Raw genomic sequence first — 26,980 nt, 5'->3', positions numbered from 1 at the left:
ACACCTGCCTTCTCTCTCCTTTCAACCAGTTGGATAGTAGGATGTTTTAAGATCACAAACGTTTGACATGGAGTTTGCCTTTCAGAGCAGATAAAAATGTACATACACTCAGTAAATTTGATTTTTAAAAAATGAGGATCACTAGAATGATTTTAATTGAGATTATGCCAAAGGCAATAAAATTGATGTTTTGGATGCAGCTTACAGTCAGAGTATAGTTTGGTATTTCACTCTTATGACACTATTAATTTTGGGGAGTAAAAAATTGAGCCCACAGAGTAAAATGACATTGGAGATAACAGAATAATGACAAATGAGAAATTGAGGGAGTCTAATGAATGCTAGTCTCCAGAGTAAATGGCAGTCATTATTCTGTCATTATCACAAGCGTCTTATGATTCCTATCTGCACGCTGATAACTCAGGAGCTATTGATTGGCATGTGTTAATATCTAAATGTGTGTCTGTGCAAAAGTGAGTTTGTGTGTCTTTATTTCTGGACCCAAATTAGCGCCTGATTGCTGGTAAAAGTGACACTCGTCCCTGCAGAGACCACACTGCGTTGGCCTTGTTGATGTGATGAATATTAATGTCGCTTTAAGTGCCAGCAACACAATGCAGTATAAAAAATACAAGCACATCTCTGCAGTACGTGACCTTATGCATTTTTTGACAACCAGAGAGATTGTTTGATCCTATTGACCTCTTTCCAGTGTTTTCAGCTCTGTACTAAAGTGTGGGCTTTGGGTCATACAGTAATATTCTTTTGGAAACACTTCTGCCCACTGATCGAGGTGAATCAGATGTTTGTGTTTGTTTGTACAGTTTTAGCTGGATTGCAAACTTTGGGAGATGTGTCTTTAATTCATCCATTCATTTTCTATACTGCTTAGTCCAATTAAGGGTCATGGGGACTGGAGTCTATCCCAGCAGTCACAGGGTGTGATGGCGGTATGAACCATGGACAGGACGCCAGCTTATCACAGCCCTACATATACTGTAGACAGACAAACGCATTCAGACCACTTAAAGGTTCCATCAACTTAACCTGCAAGTCTTCGAAAGTGGGAGGAAGCTGGAGCACCCACACTCAAAAAATGGCTCATTGGATGAACTCAATTCAATTATGTGCAGGATTTCCATCTAATAATATATGTAGCCGCAACTCAAATAAAACACATCAATGCAAGATAATGTAATTGAATTTAGCTCAGACTACTAATACTCGTATTATTAGGTGGAATCCAAACAGTGAGCCATTTTTTTTTTTTTTTTTTTTTGAGTGTATCGCTCAAACAAATAACTCATTGGATGAACGCAGTTCAATTTTGGGCAGGATTTCCAGCTAATAATATATGTAGTCCCACTAAATGTACTTTATTTGAGTTGGGCCAACATATATTATTAGATGGAAATCCTGCTCATAATTTGAGTTAATCCAGTGCATCAGTTTTTTGAGTGCAGAGGGAACCCACACAAACTCCACACAGAAAGTCCCAAGTGGGAAACGACCCCACCTTCTTGTTGTCAGGCAACAGTGCTAACCACTATTCCACCGTGCCACCCGTCTTGATAATTAAATGTGCTATTATTTCATTTTATACATACGATTTAGTTTTATTGTGTGTGGTAATGGGCCTGTGTGTGTGTATAAATATATATACAAGGTCTGTCAATAAAGTATTGTACCTTTTATTTTTTTCAAAAACTATATGGATTTCATTCATATGTTTTTATGTCAGACAAGCTTGAATCCTCGTGCGCATGCGTGAGTTTTTCCACACCTGTCGGTGACGTCATTCGCCTGTGAGCACGCCTTATGGAAGGAGTGGTCCCGCCCCCTCGTCGGATTTTCATTGTCTGGAAATGGCAGAATGATTTGGACTTTTTTTCCATCAGAATTTTTTCAGAAGCTGTTAGAGACTGGCACCTGGAAACCATTTGAAAAATTTATCTGGCTTTCAGTGAAAATTTTACGGGCTTCACAGAGAATAAGGACTGTTACTACAGCTTTAAGGACGGCTTTAAGGACGCTCGGCGTGCCGCGCTCCGAGCTGCGACGACGAGGCAGAAAACGCTAGATCATTTCTAAGCTGATGGCTCTGTGGATACGAGACCCTTGTGCACTTTCTCTGGTTATCACAAGAGCTGGACATCAGCCATTTTCCAGCAGATTTCACTTTTAACAAGAGATTTTGTCATGGAAAGCCGCGCGGAGGCTTCGTGCGTAACGACCGATTCGCTGTTTGAGCAAGACAAAGAACACCTCCGTTTCGGCGTGTCATGGGACAAGTTTTTGAAAAAAAATAAAAAGGTACGATACTTTTTTGACAGACCTCGTATATATATATATATATATATATATATATATATATATATATATATATCTATATATATATATATATATATATATGCTTGGGTTTGTTTACGATATATTCCTTGTAATTATGGTAATTTTGATGTGTTGATGTTGGATATCACTTTGAATTGAGCAGTTTTGATCTACAAAGTGCTATAATATAATAATAATTAATCTTTGTCTTTCGGCTGTTCCCGTTAGGGGTCGCCACAGCAGATCAATCGTTTCCATCTCACCCTGTCCTCTGGATCTTCCTCTATCACACCAACCACCTGCATGTCCTCCCTCAGCATATCCATAAACCTCCTCTTTGGTCTCCCTCTTCTCCTCCTGCTTGGTGGCTCCATCCTCAACATCCTCCTCCCTATATACCCTGGGTCCCTCCTCTGCACATGTCTAAACTATCTCAATCTCGCCTCTCTGACGTTGTCTCCAAACCATCCCACCTGAGCTGTCCCTCTGATATGTTCATTCTTAATCTTGTCCATTCTCATCACTCCCAAAGAGAAATAATAATAATATAATAATAATAATATGCCCATATTCTAAACCCGCATATTCCATTTAAGGGTCACGGGGGGCTGGAGCCTATCCCAGGAGCCGCTGGGCATGAGGCAGGGTACATCCTGGACAGGATGTCGGACTTTCACATCACGACACATACAGACACTCACAGCTTCATAGGGAGCTGAAGGATTTTCATACAACAAACCAGAGAAGATTTGGGCTTGCATCTCCCATGTGCCTTCTGGCAAAGTGTAGCTGAGCTTTCAGGTGTTCTTTTTAAGAAAATCCTCCTCAGTACCACTTCCTTATGAAGCTGTAGAACTGATGATGCAAAACACAAAAGTTGCACTATAACATAATTTCTCAAGTCACAGCCAGAGAAGCCTAAATCTTCTTCAGTTGTCTGGATGTCTTGGTGGCTTCCTTCTTGCACATTCAATGTTTTGAGAACTGTCTACTCCATGCAGAGTCACCATAGAGTGTCATACTGTTTGCATTTCTTCATAATTGATGTGAAGTCCAAGACATATTCAATGACTTGGAAATGTTCATGTATCCATCCCTGACTTGTCTGAAGAAAACAGGCTGTAAAATTGATGCTTCACCTGTGTTATCATTACTTATGCAGCCCATCATCATCAGACAGCGGTGGTGGCGTTTGCAGCTTCTCCAGGTGTTCCATCGGAGGGAAAACTTGTGTTAAAATGTTTGCGGTCAGACGACAAAAGCTAGACACTTGATTTTTGCACCATATTACCATCATACAGTTTGATGTCAAGAACAATGTGGAAGCACCACACATCCCACCAGATGGTCTCCAGTCAGCCCATGTGCACACTGCGTCGGACACTCTGTAATTGCACCCTGAGCATATCTTCGTCTTTTCCTCATATCTCACTATCTCTGCCCAAACACCTTTCCAGCAAACGTTATTTGTCCTCATCCATTTTGTTTTATCTGTTCCCATTGCTGCAGTTTAAATCATATTATGCTGCTAATCGAACGAGATTTAAGATTGTGATGTTTTTGTCCGTGCGTGTGTGCACGCGCGTGGTGTGAAGAGAGTTTCAAGGTTGGACAATGAATGGATAAAATAATTATGAAGATATTCCACTCTTTTAAAAGGGCTGATAACCCAACATTAAGCAATTAAGGTTTATTTTGTAGAACAGAAGGTACTTAAGATCTGATTCAATCAAGATCATGAATGCTGCACTAATGTTTAATTGGCATAAATACTATTCGTTACATCTTTACAGTTATTAATGACTGGATTGGATGAACTCCAAGTGACATGAAAGACTTGCAGTGAGCTCCAAACCACTCGGGTAACCAGCTGTGGACCAACTCTTCAGCTAGTTGTTTTTGGACTTTAAAAAATGGAGGACTGTCATCAAAATGTGCTGTAATTTCCACACTTTTATTTGATGTAGATGCAATTACTCTAAAATCAATATTATTTTAACAAAAAATATATAAATATTTAAAAAGGATTCATAAATGTTACAAAGATTTGCTTCAAACTCTGAGTTTGTAATAGGACATGAAGACAGTAAGGGCTGCGACTGATCTTCCTGTGACCCAAACTTGGTAAGCACTTGAAGATGAGTGAACTTTGACCTTAACCTGAATGATTGCCCTTTGACTGACCTCGCCATGACAATTCTGGAACCCATCTATGCATGAACCACATATGTTCTAAACTAGGAGGAGAATCCAATTCTTGACCTTTGCCATTTTTTTTTACCTGCAAGTTCATGGTCAACATTCACTGACATACCAAGTTTGTTCAAAATCAGCAAAGGACCCGGGAAAGGTAGCTCAACCAGCAGAGAGGCAGACATGACCTTGACTCCAGTGACTAAGCTTTGACACATTTGGCATTGTTGAGCAGTTCTGGAACCCAAGTCCATAGCTGTGACATGCTTGGTACAAATCACAATCCTTGACCATAACTTGATCTTGCCAGGGAATTCCAAAACCTCCATGTGTGCCATTTTTGGTGGACACTGTAGTGAAAATCAATATTTTGATGTTTAACTCCAATAACGTTGACTTATGCGAAAATAATTTAAGCACAATTCTGAGATTGACGTCATAGGATATGACAAATGGCTAAAATCTGTTTAAAAAAAGTTGTTTTGGTTCAATAACTCTCCTTAGATTAAAATTTTATGTCTCATATCAATAATACTTTTATGCTTTTTTTTATTATTATCCTACATGAAGCTGTATGATGGTGAGTGTTGTGCGGGCCGCTGAAGAGGAGGTACTGCTGGCCCACCACCACCAGATGGCGCCCTGCTTGGAGTGCGGGCTTCAAGCACGAGAGGGCGCTGGAGCCACTGGGAGTGACAGCTGTCGCTCTTCATCAGCACCAGCTGTCACTCATTCAACCCATCACCATCACCATAAAGGCCGGACTGCAACTCCACCTCCTCGCCGAGAAATCATCTACCATACAGGTAATTTCTCTGCTTAAACTGAACAAGAGTCTGATCTCATTTACAGCCGTTTTCCTGTGACGTGTCCTTGTCTGCTGTATTGGCCTTTGGTGTGGACTGCGATGGCTTCGCCTCACACCCCAACCAGAAAAGTGGTTTCACAAGGAGCTGTACGAGTGTGTGATTGGAGGTGGAGGTTCTCCCTCCTAACTGAACACAGACTGTGGGATTACTGAGTGTGCGTACTCATTGTCCGTTCATTAACGCCCCCTGTTGTGGGTCCGTGTCACGACACCTTCCCAACAGTGAGGTTACTAAAACTGCAGCGGAGTCCAAAATGTGCTAATTTCCTCAAACATATCTCTCTTTCTGCGTTATTTCACTTGCTCTTACACTTTTTGTTTTGCTCACTCATTCTCTTTTGTTTTCTGCCTCTCCATTTGAACTGTGCGCTGATGCAGCCACTTATGCATGAATGAGCGTGGCAGCGATCATACGTCAGCATGTAGAGAATAGACACTCAAGAATGTTCAAATTCTGCATCCAAAATATGCAGCAAAACCAAACAATTGAACAGCTGAAGTAAAAAAAAAAAAGAATACAGATAATCATACAGAATGTTTGCAATCTGTTGTGCATGAATAATGCCTCAGTATAATTCAGTGGTTATGTAAGCAGTCATGTGGTACTCCAACCAACTGTGTATATCATTAATATAGTTAAGTAATAATAATGTTCTTAACAAAGGCAGCACAGTGGCTCAGTGGTTAGCACAGTTGCCTCACAGCAAGAAGGTCATGGTATCAATTCTCAACTGTGGCCTTTCTGTGTGGAGTTTGCATGTTCTCCCGTGTTCATGTTGAAAAGACATGCAAGTTCGGTGGATTGGAAAATTTTTAAATTGTCTGTAGGTGTGAGTGTGTTTGTCTGTCTATATGTGGCCCTGCGACAGACTGGTGAACTATCTAGGGTGAACCTCCACCACACGCCCTACGACTGCTGGGATAGACCCCCCCATGGCCCTCAACTGGAGTAAGTGGCTGAAGATGAATGAGTGTGCCCCTTGGTGGCATGGAGTGGGATTAAAAAAAAAAGGCTTTAACAACAAACTTGATTAGTTAAGATACAACCCCAATTCCAATGAAGTTGGAACATTGTGTAAAATGTAAATAACAGAATGCAATGATTTTCAAATCCTCTTCAATCTATGGGGATTCTTTAACTACGGGCACTATTGGCCTTGTAAATGTAATTTCCACCACACCATTGCCTTACAATATAAAGCACCTTGGGGCAACTGTTTGTTGTGATTTGGCGCTATATACATGTGCTCTGATGTCACTGTTTACTCCATAGAAACTACCCAAACAATCTTTCATACAAACTGTTTAAAGGGACATTACATGTTGTGGTGGAAATTACAGCAATAGTGTGGGACAACTACATTTTGTTAAAAAAAAATCACAACAGTATGCGACAAGCACAAAACGGCAATATTTGCATATAATGATGCTGAAAAAAGGTGAAAGTCATCATAGACTACTAGAACAAATTTCTTAACACACTTTCATTGTAAAGTGTGAAATTTCCCCTTTTTTCTGTTTTTCATACAACATGATCAAAGGACATAATAAGTGCCCGTAGTCTAAGAATCACCCCTATATTCAATTGAATACACCACAAAGACAAGATATTTAATGTTCAAACTGATAAACTTTATTGTTTTGTGCAAATATTTGCTCATTTTGAAATGGATGCCTGCAACACATTTCAAAAAAGCTGGGACAGTGGTATGTTTATCACTGTGTTACATCACCTTTCCTTCTAACAACACTCAATAAGCATTTGGGAACTGAGGACACGAATTGTTGAAGCTTTGTAGGTGGAATTCTTTCCCATTCTTGCTTGATGTACGACTTCAGTTGTTCAACAGTCCGGGGTCTCTGTTGTCATATTTTGCGCTTCATAATGTACCACACATTTTTAGTGGGTGACAGGTCTGAACTGCAGGCAGACCAGTCTAGTACCCGTACTCTTTTACTACGAAGCCACGCTGTTGTAACACGTGCAGAATGTGGCTTGGCATTGTCTTGCTGAAATAAGCAGGGACGTCCCTGAAAAAGACGTTGCTTAGATGGCAGCATGTGTTGCTCTTAAACCTGTATGTACCTTTCAGCACTGATGGTGCCATCAGATGTGTAAGTTGCCCATCTCATGGGCACTAACGCACCTCCATACCATCACAGATGCTGGCTTTTGAACTTTGCGCTGGTAACAGTCTGGATGGTCTTTTTCCTCTTTTGTCCGGAGGACACGATGTCCGTGATTCCGAAAACAAATCGAAATGTGGACTCAGCAGACCACAGCACACTTTTCCACTTTGCGTCTGCCTTTCAATGAGCTGGGGCCCAGAGAAGGCAGCGGCATTTCTGGATGTTGTTGATGTGTGGCTTTCACTTTTGTATGGTAGAATTTTGTTTTTTTTTTCCCCTGTCTGCATATATAGTAATGGTAAATGCCACACTGGTAGAACCATTTATGACATTAATACACATATATGCAATTTATTCTTGCAGGACAGAAGGTATGTATGCGTGAATGAATGTGGTGTGCGTGTGTGACCCCCATCCGCCCTTCCCGGTCACCCTACAAGATCCTACTTCAAAGCCGAACTGACAACTTCTATCAGGAGGGACCGACCACCAAAACAACACGAAGACAGACAAAAACGAATGATGTTGTTTGATATATAGCTTTTTCTTTGCATGGTAGAATTTTAACTTGCACTTGTAGATTTAGCACGAACTGTGTTAACTGACAATGGTTGTCTGAAGTGTTCCTGAGCCCACGCGGTAAGATCCTTTACAAAATGATGTTGGTGTTTTATGCAGTGCCACCTGAGGGATTGAAGGTCCGGGCATTCAATGTTGGTTTTCGGCCTTGTTCCAGATTCTCTGAATCTTCTCATTATATTATGGACTGTAGATGATGGAATCCCTAAATTCCTTGCAATTGAACATTGAGAAACGTTGTTAAACTGTTGGACTATTTTTTCATCCAGTTATTCACAAATTGCTGATCCTCACCCCATTTTTGCTTGTGAACGTCTGAGACTTTGGGGATGCTCCTTTTATACCCAATCATGAGTGTCCTCAGTTCCAAAATGCTTATTGATGTTGTTAGAAGGAAAGGTGATGTAACACAGTGGTAAACATACAACTGTCGCAGCTTTTTTGAACGTGTTGCAGGCATCCATTTCAAAATGAGCAAATATTTGCAGAAAAACAATGAAGTTTATCAGTTTGAACATTAAATATCTTGTCTTTGTGGTGTATTCAATGAATATAGGTTGAAGAGGATTTGCAATCATTGTATTCCGTTGATTTACATTTTACACAACGTCCCAACTTCATTGTTATTGGGGTTGTATTTGTTGCACCAGATTCAAGGCTGCTACACACAACATTATCAGAGTGATTTAAATAGAACCTATATTTTGCAGACACAATTTGGCAGTGTCTACGTCCTTCAAACAGTGGGAAAATTCAGGTTTTGTTGGGCAATGAAATATGCCAAGAATATGAACCAGTTATGCTGCTTTTGTCTTCTAGTTATGGGTGATTCTTTAACTACGGGCACTATTGGCCTTGTAAATGTAATTTCCACCACACCATTGCCTTACAATATAAAGCACCTTGGGGCAACTGTTTGTTGTGATTTGGCGCTATATACATGTGCTCTGATGTCACTGTTTATCTCCATAGAAACTACCCAAACAATCTTTCATACAAACTGTTTAAAGGGACATTACATGTTGTGGTGGAAATTACGGCAATAGTGTGGGACAACTACATTTTGTTTAAAAAAATCACAACAGTTGTATGACATTGAATACCCCAATTATGTTTTGATTATTTTACTGATATTTTATTCAGAGATATTTTAAAACATTAGAAAAAAACGTTTCTTTACCATTCATTTTTATCATTGAAGATCAAAAGTCTGGGTGTGGGACAAGCACAAAACGGCAATATTTGCATATAATGATGCTGAAAAAAGGTGAAAAAGTCATCATAGACTACTAGAACAAATTTCTTAACACACTTTCATTGTAAAGATAACTATAAAAGTGTGAAATTTCCCCTTTTTTCTGTTTTTCATACATATGATCAGAGGACATAATAAGTGCCCGTAGTCTAAGAATCACCCATATATTTGAAAGGGGTTGTTATTGTTTTCTGCTACAACAAATGAGTTTAGAGAATTTCTTCTCAGTGTGGAGAAATGCACTTGAAAATGCAAATGAGCTGCTGGCTTTGCAAAAGAGTAAATGAAGTTGCTTAAAAAAGCTCCTAACTGGCTGAACACACCTCATTTAGTTAATCAGGTCTTGGATTGAGGGGAAAATGTGTTTGTATGTTTGGGGGGGAGCTCAGTCATAACTTTGGAGAGCCCATATTTAGTATATCCTAAAGCTTCCATGCTGTAACGTACATCCAAGTGATGGTTTATTAGTTCAGTATTCAAGGCTGAGATTAATTTGATGATTTGGAAATGGTTGTGGCTTAGCAGGTTCAGATCTCTATGTATCGTCCACTTTAAATTATGAAGGATTCCTCCCCCATACCTTTGATCTCTCTCTACGGATTGTCTTCCATTGCTGATTTTGGCCTGAATATCCATCCGGTTACCACTATTACTATTGTGCACGCAACACTATACCCCCTTTCCACAAAGGTAAAATGTAGATGTTCACATCTAAAAACTGTCTTCTGCTGAAGAATGTCACATGCTTTTCAGAAGATTCATGTTGCAGGGGAGAATCAGAAAGATTGGTTACTGGTTAGTTGGTTGGTTATTGCATTTTGTACCCAGCTGTCCACAGCCACCTACTATTGCATAATATTACTCTCACTTTGAAAAATCTCACTTTGAAAAATCTCATCCCACCCTTTGGCGTTTTAGAAAATTATGTATCACATAATTTAACTGAATTTTAAATAGATATTTAAAAAATAAAATAAAATATTTTAAAATTCTCTATTAAATATCTCTATTAAAAACTTTTACTATTATTAAAAAAAATTGAAACTTACACATTCATTTCTCAAAGGATTGAAAAACTGCTACCAATATGAAGCCACTCATGAAAACACAACAGTGTAAGTTTTGTCCTCAGCTGCTTGCTTTTCAACAGGTGTTTTCTGAGAGAAAATGATGTCCAGTGCGCAAAGCACGGCATCCAGCCGAACAAAGCTGGTGGGATTGTCACGACGAAGTGCGTGAGAGTGCAGAGCCAAAATAGCCTCTCCTTGTCTTCAGCCGCCAGGTACTCAGATAATGGGCTTCTAACAGCCTCATGCTCGTCACTAACATCCTTGTTTGTCCTTGTAGTATCCTGTACTCAAACTGCCCCACGCTGTTTTTACTAAATTTTGAAATTCTTGAAATTAGCGCCATGCTCAGAAATGAGCCTCATTAACCAAATATTGTGCATCCAACAGCCACTGTTCTCCAACATTTGTTGAATAACTCAACTCATACCAAAAAAAGGAAAAAAAAACATGCTACATGGCTCGTTATTCATTGTTCATTATTCGGTGGGACCAGGGCTTAAAACAATAGGATCTTGATAAACAATGTATACAAAAAAAATGTGTGTGTGTGTGTGTGTATGTATATTATATATTAGATATATATATATATATATATATATATATATATATATATATATATATATTACCAATTAGACAACTGCAACTAATAAAGAAGACCATGCTCATGCGGCCGAGGGTATTTCAGCATTGCATTATGTTTTGGAATGACTGTGTATTCGTATGCCATTTTACTGCATTTCATTTTTAATTTGGGAAGCATTGTGTGAAATGCTATAAAAATTATTATTGCTTCTTGCAGCCAGGTCTCGTGGTTAAAGCAATGGGCCTGAGACCAACATATTCTCTGGTTAAATCTGCGTCATCAGTAAGGGATTGTGGGCAAAGTCTTCAATCCCCAAGTTACATCCAGTCTGCATTTGAATGGCTCGCATCAGTGTGTTGTGTGTGTAAAAATGGATGGCATCACTGTAAAGTGCTCTGAGCTTCTGATTTGGATGGAAAAGTGTTATATAAATGCAGTCTCTTTATCTTTATATTCAACCCCGAAAGTAACAAAAAATTTCTCCCAGATGAAGATTTTGATGAGGTCACAAGTTAATTACTTCAGTTTCAGAAAATGAGGAACTTGTTATGAAAAAAATCTCTTTAATTTATGAAAAATGTCATCCTCTCTTTCATATACTGTGCTGTTTTAGTATAGATTGTTTTTTTTTTAAGGGCTCTGTTCAACAACATTATAATGTAGTTTTGAAATATAAATTCCATCATTTTGAGTCTCATTTCCAGTATGAAAACAGAGCTCTGGAATGGCTATAATGAGATAATACATTCTGCACAATTCTTTCACCGTCTTTGGTCATTACCTTGTCCAGACGCTGTTTCATTGAGCAGACAGTTTGTTCACAGGCAGAAGGTGTGATTCATTTTAATAGCCAACCTTTGCCCACTTAACAGTTCTTGCTCCATGTGTAAGTAGGACTTCTTCCAGCAGTTAGAAGTTAGGTGATAACATGAACAAATAGATACACTTTATGATATGTCTGAGAGCCATCGAACACATCACATGGACTTGATGGTTTAATTTTCTGGATTTCTTTGGTGGCAGCTGAAGGTAAAATCTGCAGAAATAGAGACATGAGGCATACAAATATTCATTTACATTGCTTACCTGAAGAACAGCATAATCTGCCTATGGAGTTTTCTCAAGGTAATGGTGTTATTTTTACCCTTTCAGTCAAAATAGCTTTTGATGACAACTTGCTGGATATGTTATATTACATCAACAATCCAGTGGATTCCTTTAAGCAAATTAATTAGATTTGTGTTGCACTTCTCCGACATGCACTAGCACGTCAATCTACTGCCATCAAAGTTTCCATTTGTATGCTGGGAGCAACTGGGGGCTTAAGGTCCTTGCACAATAGTACTTGTTTAGTCAGGGGACTGAACCTTTAGGGCTCTCATCACAAGGCCATTTCCCTAAACTTTAAGCCATCACATAAATCATCAATGGCCAGTATAAAAGTTATGCTATCATCTGCTCTCATGTTTATTTTTTTTAATTCAATTTCTATGCTGATGATACATCGCTCTAGCTATCCTTCTTGTGCAGTTCTCAAGCTGCAGTGCAACTTACTGGTGTTGGGTAAAAGTTTGTTTATTCTGCCAAGAAGCACATGGATCAGTCAAAAAGCACAGCACAGCAATTCTATGCACAAAAGTCATCCAGGAGTAAGCAGAGGAGTTGAATGGTCAAAGATACAGGCAATTGTCCAGTACACAGAACAGCAGTCTTTCAGCAAAAGTGTCCATATGCGAAGCAGCTAGCAAGCAATCTGGCTTAACAGGCAGGCAGTGGATAAAAAACACTGCTAACAAACATGTCAGTGTAAGAAAGGGGAAGCAAATGTCAAGAAATAGGTCGAATTGGCTTAGGTCAGCTTTTGGTGCAAACACCAGAGAAGGCATAAAATTGTGAGAGTCTGGTACTTAAATGAAGGAAATGTGATGGTTAAATCTTCCGTGAAACAATTAAAAAAGGAAGTCAGGGTGCATATGAAGCCGGACACCTGGTAACAGGGAGTAAAGCCACTACTAGTTATCAAAATAAAAGCACAAGGAATAACATGTAGTGCATTCTACATGAAAACGCTTGCCAAAGACCTGCCTAAAGCTGTGGAGCTGCGTCAGAGGTGGTGCAGGATATGTCTCTGAGCGAGGCAGAGATCGAACAGCAGAGGAGTGTAATATTGCATTTGTTGGAAAACATTCCAACAAATAGCATGGGGAGCAGTGACATCTTGCCAAATAAAAATTATTATAGACCACCTCAGATCATCAGTGGTCTTCATAGAGGTTTAGGCTCAAATTAACTAAAACAACTCGCTGATAATGTAGTTTTTGTTCCTTCAGTGGGTTCTGGGACCTCTGAAAACATTCTTATGCTTTTATAACAAAACCAATCATTATAATGAGGCTTTTTAGTTTGGGCCTTTGGGAAACACATTTTTAGTTTGAAGAGGTTTGTAAGAGTGATTCTAGTCGTGTTTGCCGTAAGGGAACCCCAGGGCAGAGTTTAAGAAAATGCTAAAGGTACAACTGTTCTACAACGATCTTTAAATATAGCAAACACCTCAGTTACGATTCATCATCTTCTAAGAGAACACGTCTCACTGTCTTACTCAATAATTTGAACCTTGACATAAAAATGCACAAACATCTTGTAGAGATCAGATGATGCATTTACATCCCAAGACCCTGGGACAGGAATTACTAAAATCAGTTTTTGGGGGGTACCTGTCCTGTATGTTGTTATCTGATGATTTAATTGTTGATTCCCAGCTTCTAACTGAGTGAGCACATCTGTCAGCGTTAATTAGGTGTGAGTGGAGCAGGGAGAGTGATAAATCATGCAGGGCAGCTGCCCTCCAGGAACTCATCAGGGCAGCCCTGAGCTAGAGCCATCTAGAATGCATAGGTCTAATAAAGCCAGCTCACTTGATATTAATTGTCCACAATATTTTGAAGTGTTTAATTTACTTTGTTACCACTTTTTCGTGGATCACTTTTGTCTGTCTGAGTTCCAGTCCTGTTGTGGTTTAATCTACAATCCCAATTCCAATGAAGATGGGACATTGTGTAAAATGTAAATAAAAACAGAATACAATGATTTCCAAATCCTCATCAACCTATATTCAATTGAATATACCACAAAGACAAGATGTTTAATGTTCAAACTGCTAAACTTTGTTTTTGTGCAGATATTTGTTCACTTTGAAATGGATGCCTGCAACACATTTCAAAAAAGCTGGGTCAGTGGTATGTTACCACTGTGTTACATCACCTTTCCTTCTAACAACACTGAATAAGCATTGGGGAACTGAGGACACTAATTGTTGAAGCTTTGTAGGTCGAATTCTTTCCCATTCTTGCTTGATGTACGACTTCAGTTGTTCAACAGTCCGGGGTCTCTGTTGTCATATTTTGCGCTTCATAATGTACCACACATTTTTAGTGGGTGACAGGTCTGGACTGCAGGCAGACCAGTCTAGTACCCGTACTCTTTTACTACGAAGCCACGCTGTTGTAACACGTGCAGAATGTGGCTTGGCATTGTCTTGCTGAAATAAGCAGGGACGTCCCTGAAAAAGACGCTGCTTAGATGGCAGCATGTGTTGCTCTTAAACCTGTATGTACCTTTCAGCACTGATGGTGCCATCACAGATGTGTAAGTTGCCCATCTCATGGGCACTAACGCACCCCCATACAATCACAGATGCTGGCTTTTGAACTTTGCGCTGGTAACAGTCTGGATGGTCTGTTTCCTCTTTTGTCTGGAGGACACGACGTCCGTGATTTCCAAAACAATTCGAAATGTGGACTCATCAGACCACAGCACACTTTTCCACTTTGCGTGTGTCCATTTCAAATGAGCTCGGGCCCAGAGAAGGCAGCGGCATTTCTGGATGTTGTTGATGTGTGGCTTTCACTTTGCATGGTAGATTTTTTTTTTCCCCTGTCTGCATATATAGTAATGGTAAATGCCACACTGGTAGAACCATTTATGAACATTAATACACATATATGCAATTTATTCTTGCAGGACCGAAGGTATGTAGTGCGTGAATGAATGTGGTGTGCGTGTGTGACCCCCATCCGCCCTTCCCGGTCACCCTACAAGATCCTACTCAAAGCCGACTGACAACTTCTATCAGGAGGGACCGACCACCAAAACAACACGAAGACAGACAAAAACGAATGATGTTGTTGATATATAGCTTTCTCTTTGCATGGTAGAATTTTAACTTGCACTTGTAGATTTAGCAACGAACTGTGTTAACTGACAATGGTTGTCTGAAGTGTTCCTGAGCCCACACGGTAATATCCTTTACACAATGATGTTGGTTTTAATGCAGTGCCACTGAGGGATTGAAGGGTCACGGGCATTCAGTGTTGGTTTTCGGCCTTGTTTCCAGATTCTCTGAATCTTCTCAGTATATATGGACTGTAGATAATGGAATCCCTAAATTCCTTGCAACTTGAACATTGAGAAACATTGTTCTTAAACTTTTGGACTATTTTTTCATCCAGTTATATCACAAATTGCTGATCCTCACCCCATTTTTTTGCTTGTGAACGACTTTTGGGGATGCTCCTTTTATACCCAATCATGAGTGTCCTCAGTTCCAAAATGCTTATTGAGTGTTGTTAGAAGGAAAGGTGATGTAACACAGTGGTAAACATACAACTGTTGCAGCTTTTTTTGAAATGTGTTGCAGGCATCCATTTCAAAATGAGCAAATATTTGCAGAAAAACAATAAAGTTTATCAGTTTGAACATTAATATCTTGTCTTTGTTGCACCAGATTCAAGGCTGCTACACACAACATTATCTGAATGAGTTTAAACAGAACCTATATTTTGACACAATTTGGCAGTGTCTACTTCCTTCAAAACAGTGGGAAAATTCAGGTTTTGTTGGACAATGAAAAGATGCCAAGAATATGAACCAGTTATGCTGCTTTCTGTCTTCTAGTTATATGTTTAAAGTATACCCCCACTGAGCTTTTTAAGATTTAAGTCATAAAAGAATTTTTGTCACCACTAGGATTTTATTTATTATCCTTTAAATAGGGAATTCATAATATAATATTGGCAATATGATCAAAATTTGTGTTGTCTAGAAAAAATGAATTGTTTTTATTTCAAAGTAACAGACAGCCTTCAACTACGAGAAGGCGGCGGTGTTTCTGGATGTTGATATATAGCTTTCTCTTTGCATGGTAGAGTTTTAACTTGCACTTGTAGATGTAGCGATGAACTGTGTTAACTAACAAAGGTTTTCTGAAGTGTTCCTGAGCCCACGTGGTAATCCTTTACACAATGATATTTGGTTTTAATGCTGTGCCGCCTGAGGGATCAAAGGTATTCAATATTGGTTTTTGGCCTTGCCGTTTACGTGTAGAATGTTCTCCAGATTCTCTGAATCTTCTCATTATATTATGGACTCTAGATGATGGAATCCCTAAATTCCTTGCAATTGAACATTGAGAAACATTGTTCTTAAACTGTTGAACTATTTTTTTTCATGCAGTTGTTCACAAAGTGGTGATCCTCACCCCATCTCTGCTTGTGAACGGCTGACTCTTTTGGGTATGGTACTTTTATACCCAATAATGACACTCACCTGTTTCCAGTTAACCTGTTCAGATGTGCAATGTTCAAAACAGGTGTTCATTGAGCATTCATCAACTTTCTCAGTGTTTTGTTGTTCCTGTCCCAGTTTTTTTGAAATGTGCTGCAGACATCCATTTCAAAATGTGCAAATATTTGCCCCAAAACAAAAAAGTCTATCAGTTTGAACATTAAATATCTTGTCTTTGTGGTGTATTCAGCTGAATATAGGTTGAAGAGGATTTGCAAATTATTCTATTCTGTTTTATTTATATTTCACACAATGTCCCAACTTCATTGGAATTGGTTGTATAATATTTTGACCATTTATGAGGAGAAATGTGTCATTACTTCTGTGATGATGTTAATATTTTGTTGAGGTGTCAGTTGGATGTTATTAATAGAGTACGGATGGACTGTGTTCAGCTGAAGATTTTTGTGTTCCTGTAGGTTCATCAGGAGCTGAGTGAGCTTTATTTAATACAGTGCCTTAGGGGCACCTGCAGGTTATTTGATCTTCTTGTTTTGGAGGAACAGATTAATAACAATAAAAAAAAATGGCATTAACTTGTATATAGTACACTTGGTGTTTATTTTCCAGAGCGGGCAGCATGGTGGATTAGTGCTTAGTACGATTGCCTCAAGGCAGAAAGGTCCTGTGATTGCGTCCCACCTGGTCCTTTCTGTGTTGAGTTTGCATGTTCTCCTCATTCTCAAGTGGGTTCCTGTTGGGTACTTTAGCTTTTGCCCACTTCCAAGACATGCAGGTTAGGTAAATTGGAAATACAAAATTTTCCGTAGGTGTGAGTGTGAAGGTATTTGTCTGTCTATATGTGGTCGTGCAATAAACTGATGTCCTGTCCAGCATGTACCTCACCTCTTGCCCCATGGCAACTGGGATAGGCTCCAGCTTCCCTGTGACCTTTGTTTGGAGTAAGTGGGTGAAGAAAATTAATTAATTTTCCAGAGTGTAAGTCCTCACAGATCCCACACTCCCCTATCCTTGGTCAAGTCCTCTACCACTTCCTGTGAGATGCTGAGGTGTTCCGAACGAGATGGGAAATATAACCCTTCCAGTATGTCCTGGGTCTCCTCCCAGTTGGACTTGCCTGAAAGATGATCAGGGAGCTTCTTGACCAGATGCTCATTCCACCTCAGCTGGCTTTGTCCAATGCAAAGAAGAAGCTGCTCTACTCTGAGTTCATCCCAGACAGAGTTTCTCACCCTGTCGCAGAGGGTAAGCTCAAATAACTGACAAAGAAATCTCATTTTCATGTCTTGTATCCGTGACCTTATTTTTTGGTAATTACCCAAAGTTCATGACCATAGGTGAAGATTGGAGCATAACTCAACTGGTAATTGAGCCTCGCCTTCTTCCTTAGTTCTTTCTTTACAACAACAGTCTGGTACAATGTCCATTAATGCAGCCCCGGTCCATTTCATGCTCCAAGTTACCCAAAATAGTTATGAGATTAAACTAAACTAAGTAACACTACATAATGACTACTTTGGTCTTTCCAAGGAATCAAAGCACAAAACAAGCTCCAATAATAAAAGAATAAATGCAATAATATAGTACATGACAACAATGCACAAAAATTGTCCTGATAATACAGAAAAAACTAAGGGCCTTGGCACACCTTGATGATTTAGCCAGCCGATGCATACTGTTGTAAAAAAGCTGGTATACGGGGTTGTACGTCTAAAAAATGATGCAGCTGTCACACCTTGATGACTTAGCCGGCGTATACCGACAGCCCCATTTCTACCAAGTGGTTTGGGTCATACTGCAGATTAGGATACATGTCAGAACAGTTAAGTCTGGCTTGGCTTGCATTTCCACCACCGGCAGAACCTTTTGGTTGCAGGTGCGACACTTAAATATTGATGAGCACGTCATCGAGCACGCGTATACTGTCACGCAATGTCTCCTCTCCACACAGAGGCAAAACAGTCATTTAACATTTTAGAAATTTTGTTTTTGTCTTGGTGGATCATGGGATTAGTTTTCATCACATGCAGACTGCTGAGGATTCAACTAATGTCTGTGGTAAAGGCTGACGTGACTGAATGAGGCACTGTGACTTTTTCAACTTTTAAAATGTTAATTATCTTGTTGTGGCGCAAAGAGCTGATGTTCTCTGTTTCAGACTGAGAAACACACCAGGAGCAGAAAAACCACAGTGGGACTTGCTTGAAAATGTTACATTTCTTCAGCCACAACAAAGAATTAAATTATTTTCAGACATCGCTTTCCAAAATCAGGACTCTTTTTGTGGATAAGTTTCCGTCAGGCTGTGATGATGAATCTGACTGAAACAAACAATTAAGATTAAGACTTTATATTTACTCCATGGGTGAATGGTTTTAATATTTGAAACAATCTGTTTGGATAAGGACTACAGCTTTGAGCCAATCAAGGGACAGCATCAATGTGTGTATTTGACTTATGAGTAACTTACTAGAAACTTGTCAACAATGGCATAACTTACCTACAACTTATGTCCGACATATGCAGAATGTATAAGACAAACACTGGCATATGTCAAAAATATTGTGCTTGCCCAAAATTTTTCATGATACTTTGTATATTACAATGTACAATGTACAATGCTTGCTTCAACATGCTCTTAACTTATACAAAACTTATCCATCATGTTGGGTGTTGGGGGGTTTGGCTGGATGTTTTTGTGTTGTTTTCTTTTCTTTGCTCTCCAGGTGGTATGCAAACTGGTTTTTTGTCTGTGGAGAAGGTGCTGGCAGAAGAGTCCTTCACCCTCATCAGCATCATTGGCTGCACTTGTGGAGGATGTTCACGTGCAGGCCTAATGACTTGCAGCACCTGTGGATGATGCTCACGTGCAAACTTAAAGACTTTCAGCTGAAGCAGATAATGAGATGGCATTCTGCATTTAAGCCATGAGTGGTTCAAGCAGAATTGCCGGGAACTCGACCTTGTGACGTTCGTTTGTGAGACGCTGAGGACCGCGCCTGGGTTTGACACATCGTGCCTGTGAAGGAGGACGGGTGAGGGACACATGCTGTCAGCACACATCAGAGGTGATTGATTGTCTGAATAAGTGTTAATAGTAATTTGGTATTTTGTTACGCAGTATATTTGAACATTGATGAGAATTGTGCAGCTCGCTTCTCACGGCCATGGCGTGCGGACTGATGATCCTCCACCTGTTGTAAGAAGCTGCTCATTTACATAAAGCTTAAAGTCAGACCTGAATGTGTTGCTGATAGTGTGTGCCTTTGAAGGATATTAGTTGTAGCTGTTGACTTACCTCACCTCTTCTATCCTTCACAGAGTCAGTTTGTCGTGTCCACCTGGGGGGTGTTTGGCGGTCCAGAAGCGCCGGGCTTCGATCCCTTTGGGCGCTGGAGAGCGCGCTGTCCTTCACTCCACCAGACAAGCTATATATTATGTTGTACACAATTATTGCACGGAAAGGGAAATAAATGTTTTGTTTTTGGAACCGCTTTCTGGTTATTTAGCGCTGGGTTCAGTCAGACGCAGGTCCGCTCCTCAACCCGCGTCGGCACATAACACATAACTTATTAGATGTATGCCAGTGCATGGCAGCATTTTCAAAATGGTTGGCATACGCTGGCTAAATCATCAAGGTGTGACATAAAATAATGACTCGTACACTGGTGTGACTTATATATGGGTTTTTCCTCTTCAAGATGCATTTTTTTAACAGATGCGTCTTTCACTCTGGTGGGATTGATACTCTGTTAAATACATTCACTGTTGTGGGTTTGATCTCTAATTTCTGTTGACAAGGCACTGACCTCTGAAACTGCTCATTGAAACATTAGAAAAGATGGAGAGAAAGAAAAAATGCTTAAAAATCTGAACTCTGAAGTAACCTGTTAACATCAATACTGATCTTAATCAAGCACACCTGCCTTCTCTCTCCTTTAACCAGTTGGATAGTAGGATGTTTTAAGATCACAAACGTTTGACATGGAGTTTGCCTTTCAGAGCAGATAAAAATGTACATACACTCAGTAAATTTGATTTTTAAAAAATGAGGATCACTAGAATGATTTTAATTGAGATTATGCCAAAGGCAAATAAAATTTGATGTTTTGGATGCAGCTTTTACAGTCAGAGTATAGTTTGGTATTTTCACTCTTATGACACTATTAATTTTGGGGAGTAAAAAATTGAGCCCACAGAGTAAAATGACATTGGAGATAACAGATAAATGACAAATGAGAAATTGAGGGAGTCTAATGAATGCAGTCTCCAGAGTAAATGGCAGTCATTATTCTGTCATTATCACAAGCGTCTTATGATTCCTATCTGCACGCTGATAACTCAGGAGCTATTGATTGGCATGTGTTAATATCTAAATGTGTGTCTGTGCAAAAGTGAGTTTGTGTGTCTTTATTTTCTGGACCCAAATTAGCGCCTGATTGCTGGTAAAAGTGACACTCGTCCCTGCAGAGACCACACTGCGTTGGCCTTGTTGATGTGATGAATATTAATGTCGCTTTAAGTGCCAGCAACACAATGCAGTATAAAAATACAAGCACATCTCTGCAGTACGTGACCTTATGCATTTTTTGACAACCAGAGAGATTGTTTGATCCTATTGACCTCTTTCCAGTGTTTTCAGCTCTGTACTAAAGTGTGGGCTTTGGGTCATACAGTAATATTCTTTTGGAAACACTTCTGCCCACTGATCGAGGTGAATCAGATGTTTGTGTTTGTTTGTACAGTTTTTAGCTGGATTGCAAACTTTGGGAGATGTGTCTTTAATTCATCCATTCATTTTCTATACCTGCTTAGTCCAATTAAGGGTCATGGGGACTGGAGTCTATCCCAGCAGTCACAGGGTGTGAGGCGGTATGAACCATGGACAGGACGCCAGCTTATCACAGCCCTACATATACTGTAGACAGACAAACGCATTCAGACCACTTTAAAGGTTCCATCAACTTAACCTGCAAGTCTTCGAAAGTGGGAGGAAGCTGGAGCACCCACACTCAAAAAATGGCTCATTGGATGAACTCAATTCAATTATGTGCAGGATTTCCATCTAATAAATATATGTAGCCGCAACTCAAATAAAACACATCAATGCAAGATAATGTAATTGAATTTAGCTCAGACTACATATACTCGTATTTATTAGGTGGAATCCAAACCAGTGAGCCATTTTTTTTTTTTTTTTTTTGAGTGTATCGCTCAAACAAATAACTCATTGGATGAACGCAGTTCAATTTTGGGCAGGATTTCCAGCTAATAAATATATGTAGTCCCAACTAAATGTACTTTATTTGAGTTGGGCCAACATATATTTATTAGATGGAAATCCTGCTCATAATTTGAGTTAATCCAGTGCATCAGTTTTTTGAGTGCAGAGGGAACCCACACAAACTCCACACAGAAAGTCCCAAGTGGGAAACGACCCCACGACCTTCTTGTTGTCAGGCAACAGTGCTAACCACTATTCCACCGTGCCACCCGTCTTGATAATTAAATGTGCTATTATTTCAATTTTATACATACGATTTAGTTTTATTGTGTGTGGTAATGGGCCTGTGTGTGTGTATAAATATATATACAAGGTCTGTCAATAAAGTATTGTACCTTTTTATTTTTTTCAAAAACTATATGGATTTCATTCATATGTTTTTATGTCAGACAAGCTTGAATCCTCGTGCGCATGCGTGAGTTTTTCCACACCTGTCGGTGACGTCATTCGCCTGTGAGCACGCCTTATGGAAGGAGTGGTCCCGCCCCCTCGTCGGATTTTCATTGTCTGGAAATGGCAGAATGATTTGGACTTTTTTTCCATCAGAATTTTTTCAGAAGCTGTTAGAGACTGGCACCTGGAAACCATTTGAAAAATTTATCTGGCTTTCAGTGAAAATTTTACGGGCTTCACAGAGAATAAGGACTGTTACTACAGCTTTAAGGACGGCTTTAAGGACGCTCGGCGTGCCGCGCTCCGAGCTGCGACGACGAGGCAGAAAACGCTAGATCATTTCTAAGCTGATGGCTCTGTGGATACGAGACCCTTGTGTGCACTTTCTCTGGTTATCACAAGAGCTGGACATCAGCCATTTTCCAGCAGATTTCACTTTTAACAAGAGATTTTGTCATGGAAAGCCGCGCGGAGGCTTCGTGCGTAACGACCGATTCGCTGTTTGAGCAAGACAAAGAACACCTCCGTTTCGGCGTGTCATGGGACAAGTTTTTGAAAAAAAATAAAAAGGTACGATACTTTTTTGACAGACCTCGTATATATATATATATATATATATATATATATATATATATATATATATATATATATATATATATATATATATATATATGCTTGGGTTTGTTTACGATATATTCCTTGTAATTATGGTAATTTTGATGTGTAGTTGATGTTGGATCACTTTGAATTGAGCAGTTTTGATCTACAAAGTGCTATAATAATAATAATAATTAATCTTTGTCTTTCGGCTGTTCCCGTTAGGGGTCGCCACAGCAGATCAATCGTTTCCATCTCACCCTGTCCTCTGGATCTTCCTCTATCACACCAACCACCTGCATGTCCTCCCTCAGCATATCCATAAACCTCCTCTTTGGTCTCCCTCTTCTCCTCCTGCTTGGTGGCTCCATCCTCAACATCCTCCTCCCTATATACCCTGGGTCCCTCCTCTGCACATGTCTAAACTATCTCAATCTCGCCTCTCTGACGTTGTCTCCAAACCATCCCACCTGAGCTGTCCCTCTGATATGTTCATTCTTAATCTTGTCCATTCTCATCACTCCCAAAGAGAAATAATAATAATAATAATAATTAATAATATGCCCATATTCTAAACCCGCATATTCCATTTAAGGGTCACGGGGGGCTGGAGCCTATCCCAGGAGCCGCTGGGCATGAGGCAGGGTACATCCTGGACAGGATGTCGGACTTTCACATCACGACACATACAGACACTCACAGCTTCATAGGGAGCTGAAGGATTTTCATACAACAAACCAGAGAAGATTTGGGCTTGCATCTCCCATGTGCCTTCTGGCAAAGTGTAGCTGAGCTTTCAGGTGTTCTTTTTAAGAAAATCCTCCTCAGTACCACTTCCTTATGAAGCTGTAGAACTGATGATGCAAAACACAAAAGTTGCACTATAACATAATTTCTCAAGTCACAGCCAGAGAAGCCTAAATCTTCTTCAGTTGTCTGGATGTCTTGGTGGCTTCCTTCTTGCACATTCAATGTTTTTGAGAACTGTCTACTCCATGCAGAGTCACCATAGAGTGTCATACTGTTTGCATTTCTTCATAATTGATGTGAAGTCCAAGACATATTCAATGACTTGGAAATGTTCATGTATCCATCCCCTGACTTGTCTGAAGAAAACAGGCTGTAAAATTGATGCTTCACCTGTGTTATCATTACTTATGCAGCCCATCATCATCAGACAGCGGTGGTGGCGTTTGCAGCTTCTCCAGGTGTTCCATCGGAGGGAAAACTTGTGTTAAAATGTTTGCGGTCAGACGACAAAAGCTAGACACTTGATTTTTGCACCATATTACCATCATACAGTTTGATGTCAAGAACAATGTGGAAGCACCACACATCCCACCAGATGGTCTCCAGTCAGCCCCATGTGCACACTGCGTCGGACACTCTGTAATTGCACCCTGAGCATATCTTCGTCTTTTCCTCATATCTCACTATCTCTGCCCAAACACCTTTCCAGCAAACGTTATTTGTCCTCATCCATTTTGTTTTATCTGTTCCCATTGCTGCAGTTTAAATCATATTATGCTGCTAATCGAACGAGATTTAAGATTGTGATGTTTTTGTCCGTGCGTGTGTGTGCACGCGCGTGTGTGTGAAAGAGGAGTTTCAAGGTTGGACAATGAATGGATAAAAATAATTATGAAGATATTCCACTCTTTTAAAAGGGCTGATAACCCAACATTAAAGCAAATTAAGGTTTATTTTGTAGAACAGAAGGTACTTAAGATCTGATTCAATCAAGATCATGAATGCTGCACTAATTGTTTAATTGGCATAAATACTATGCAAATGTTTGCTTCGCAAACCCAAACATGCAGCAGAGGGACCCTGATATTTTTTTGTCAGTGCTGGTTACCACAGCAACAGAGGAGAGCTTGTCTCAAGGAATCCTGTGGCAGCTGTGATCCGGCCTTTTGGGAGAAAGCGAGTGGGAGACAGAAAAGTCAGTGAGACTGCAGGAGGCAGACACTTAAGATTTATACAACTAATCTTTACATTTCATATCACCAGGCCCCGCTTGGAAATCTGAAAATCTTTTGTGGTCCATCTAATCACATTTATGGCCAGCACTAAATTAAAATAAAGTATTTCTGTTTATATGCCAAGGTGGAAACTGCAATCTGATAGAAATACAGTTTCTACCGGTAGAGATTGTGATCATAATAGTTCTCAGAGGCACCTGTAAAGATACATTATTGAGTTTGAAATTTTTTTTTTTTGAAAATGCTCCATTTCACATACTTGAAATACACAATATTTGATGATGCAAAACTACAACACTCCTAATTCTAAATATCAATTGGGAAATGACTTTCCAATTGATATTTTATTACATTTCTGAGCAACGTTCATGCAATTTATTCAGATTCAAGCACAAGCAGTACAGTTCCATTCAGATGGAAAAGAAATCCAAAATTTTATTTTGACACATATCAGTTGATGATGGGTGGCAGAGATTACGATCGCAATCATAGAATCATAGAATAGAATCACAATATATATATATATATATATATATATATATATATATATATATATATATATATATATATATATATATATATATATATATATATGAAATGAGGCCAAATGAGTTTGTCTGTCTATATGTGGCCCTGCAATAAACTGATGCCCTATAACTGTTGGAATAGGGTCCAGCCCCCCCCCACCATGACCCTTAATTGGAGTAATCGGGTAGAGAAAATGAATGAATGAATAATTGAGGCCAGGTAAATGACTAATAACAATTTAAAAGTCTACAGCTTTGTTTCATTACTATGCTGATTACCTTTTAAAAACAAATATTTTTAGCTAATGTTAAACTTTAATTTCATTTTACTTGTCTGATGACCTCTCATGGCCCATCAGCAGTACCTTCTCAGCCCACCAGGGGAATCCATCCATCCATCCATCCATCCATTTTCTATACCCACTTACTCCAATTAAGGGCACTGCAGAAATCATTGGTGTAAATTGTTATGTAAGTGGAGGGAAATTCAGCACCCCGCAAAAAACAAACAAAAAAAGAGTTGGGGGGCACTGTTTTAATGTTCCTCGAAAGGAGTGCACTGGATCACAAAATCCAATGTCCATGTGGAATTACAGTTTGTAAATCATGAATATAATCGTTTTTTTGGATCACAAAAAAGGGGGGAGCGATGTAATTTGCTGTTCATTTTTTAAAGAGCTTCAAGGACAGCGTAAACAAGTTGCCTCTGGTCCTGAATGAAGACAAGGCGGTGTCCACCCATCCATCCATTTTCTATACCCACTTAAGCCCTATGACTGCACTCTAGCTCACCCAAGACCCTTAATTCGACTGAGGTGGGTACACTGTGGAGAGGATGCCAGTCTGTTCCTGGGCAGAAGTTGTCCAATTTTTTTTTTTTTTTTTTTTTTTAAGTGAAGTAGAACACTTTCTGGCTCAGTCCTGAAGTTCCAGGCTTGTCTCATTGCACCCCATCTGTTTGCTGCAAGTGAACCGTGCAAAATCCTCCTGAGCACGTACACCACTTGGAAAATGTTGGGAAATTTAGTTTGGCAAGCTCACATATGGCTTATTTACAAATGAGTCTGTTATGTTAATTTCCAAATCAGGTATTCATGCTTGCATTCATGAGATTGAGTGAGTGAGTGAATGAGTGAGTGAGTGAGTGAGTGAGTGAGTGAGTGAGTGAGTGAGTGAGTAGTCCAAGGACACACTTTTGTTTCACTTGGCTGAGTATATAGCTGGTTACTTGCAAGCGATTGAGATGGACATGTTGTCTGCCGGGTGGTTGCCATCCAGTACCTAAGATGCATGACACTATTGCATGTTCCCAGAGTTGAATTGCGATGGCTGGTGTTTGAGTAGGATGTAAAAGGAGTAGAAACCATGAAACGTTTCAGTAATTTTTTTTTTTTCTGATGTCTTAATCCATGGAAATCTTTTTAGAATCTTTGTTTTTTATGACCAAGATTTTGGTAATAAATAAAAAAAATAAATAAAATAAAAAAAAATCAGGGCATTGCACATAGACAATTTTGTCTTATTGTACCCTATAATTCAATCAGTGTGATCAGCTAAAGGCGTTACATCTGTATGAGGACTGGACTGGGTTGCTTGACGCGA

At 39.5% G+C, this 26,980-nt stretch overlaps 1 protein-coding gene and 1 long non-coding RNA gene across 2 annotated transcripts in view; one reads left to right on the top strand and one right to left on the bottom strand.

The window, feature by feature from the left end:
- Positions 1 to 26,980, top strand: part of LOC117525795 (voltage-dependent T-type calcium channel subunit alpha-1I-like) — a 364,422-nt gene that overhangs the window by 46,857 nt on the left and 290,585 nt on the right. The window lies entirely within an intron of this gene.
- LOC117525796 lies at positions 1,463 to 22,081 on the bottom strand. Its single transcript, XR_004565146.1, has 3 exons — positions 21,994 to 22,081; positions 18,444 to 18,455; positions 1,463 to 1,479 (listed from the first exon to the last, which is right to left on the bottom strand). It is a non-coding gene; the product is annotated as an uncharacterized LOC117525796 (long non-coding RNA).

This window comes from Thalassophryne amazonica, chromosome 15, assembly GCF_902500255.1.
Source record: "Thalassophryne amazonica chromosome 15, fThaAma1.1, whole genome shotgun sequence".
NCBI lineage: Eukaryota > Metazoa > Chordata > Actinopteri > Batrachoidiformes > Batrachoididae > Thalassophryne > Thalassophryne amazonica.
The sequence above is the reverse complement of the archived record's forward strand: the minus strand, read 5'-3'. Positions and strand labels throughout refer to the sequence as shown.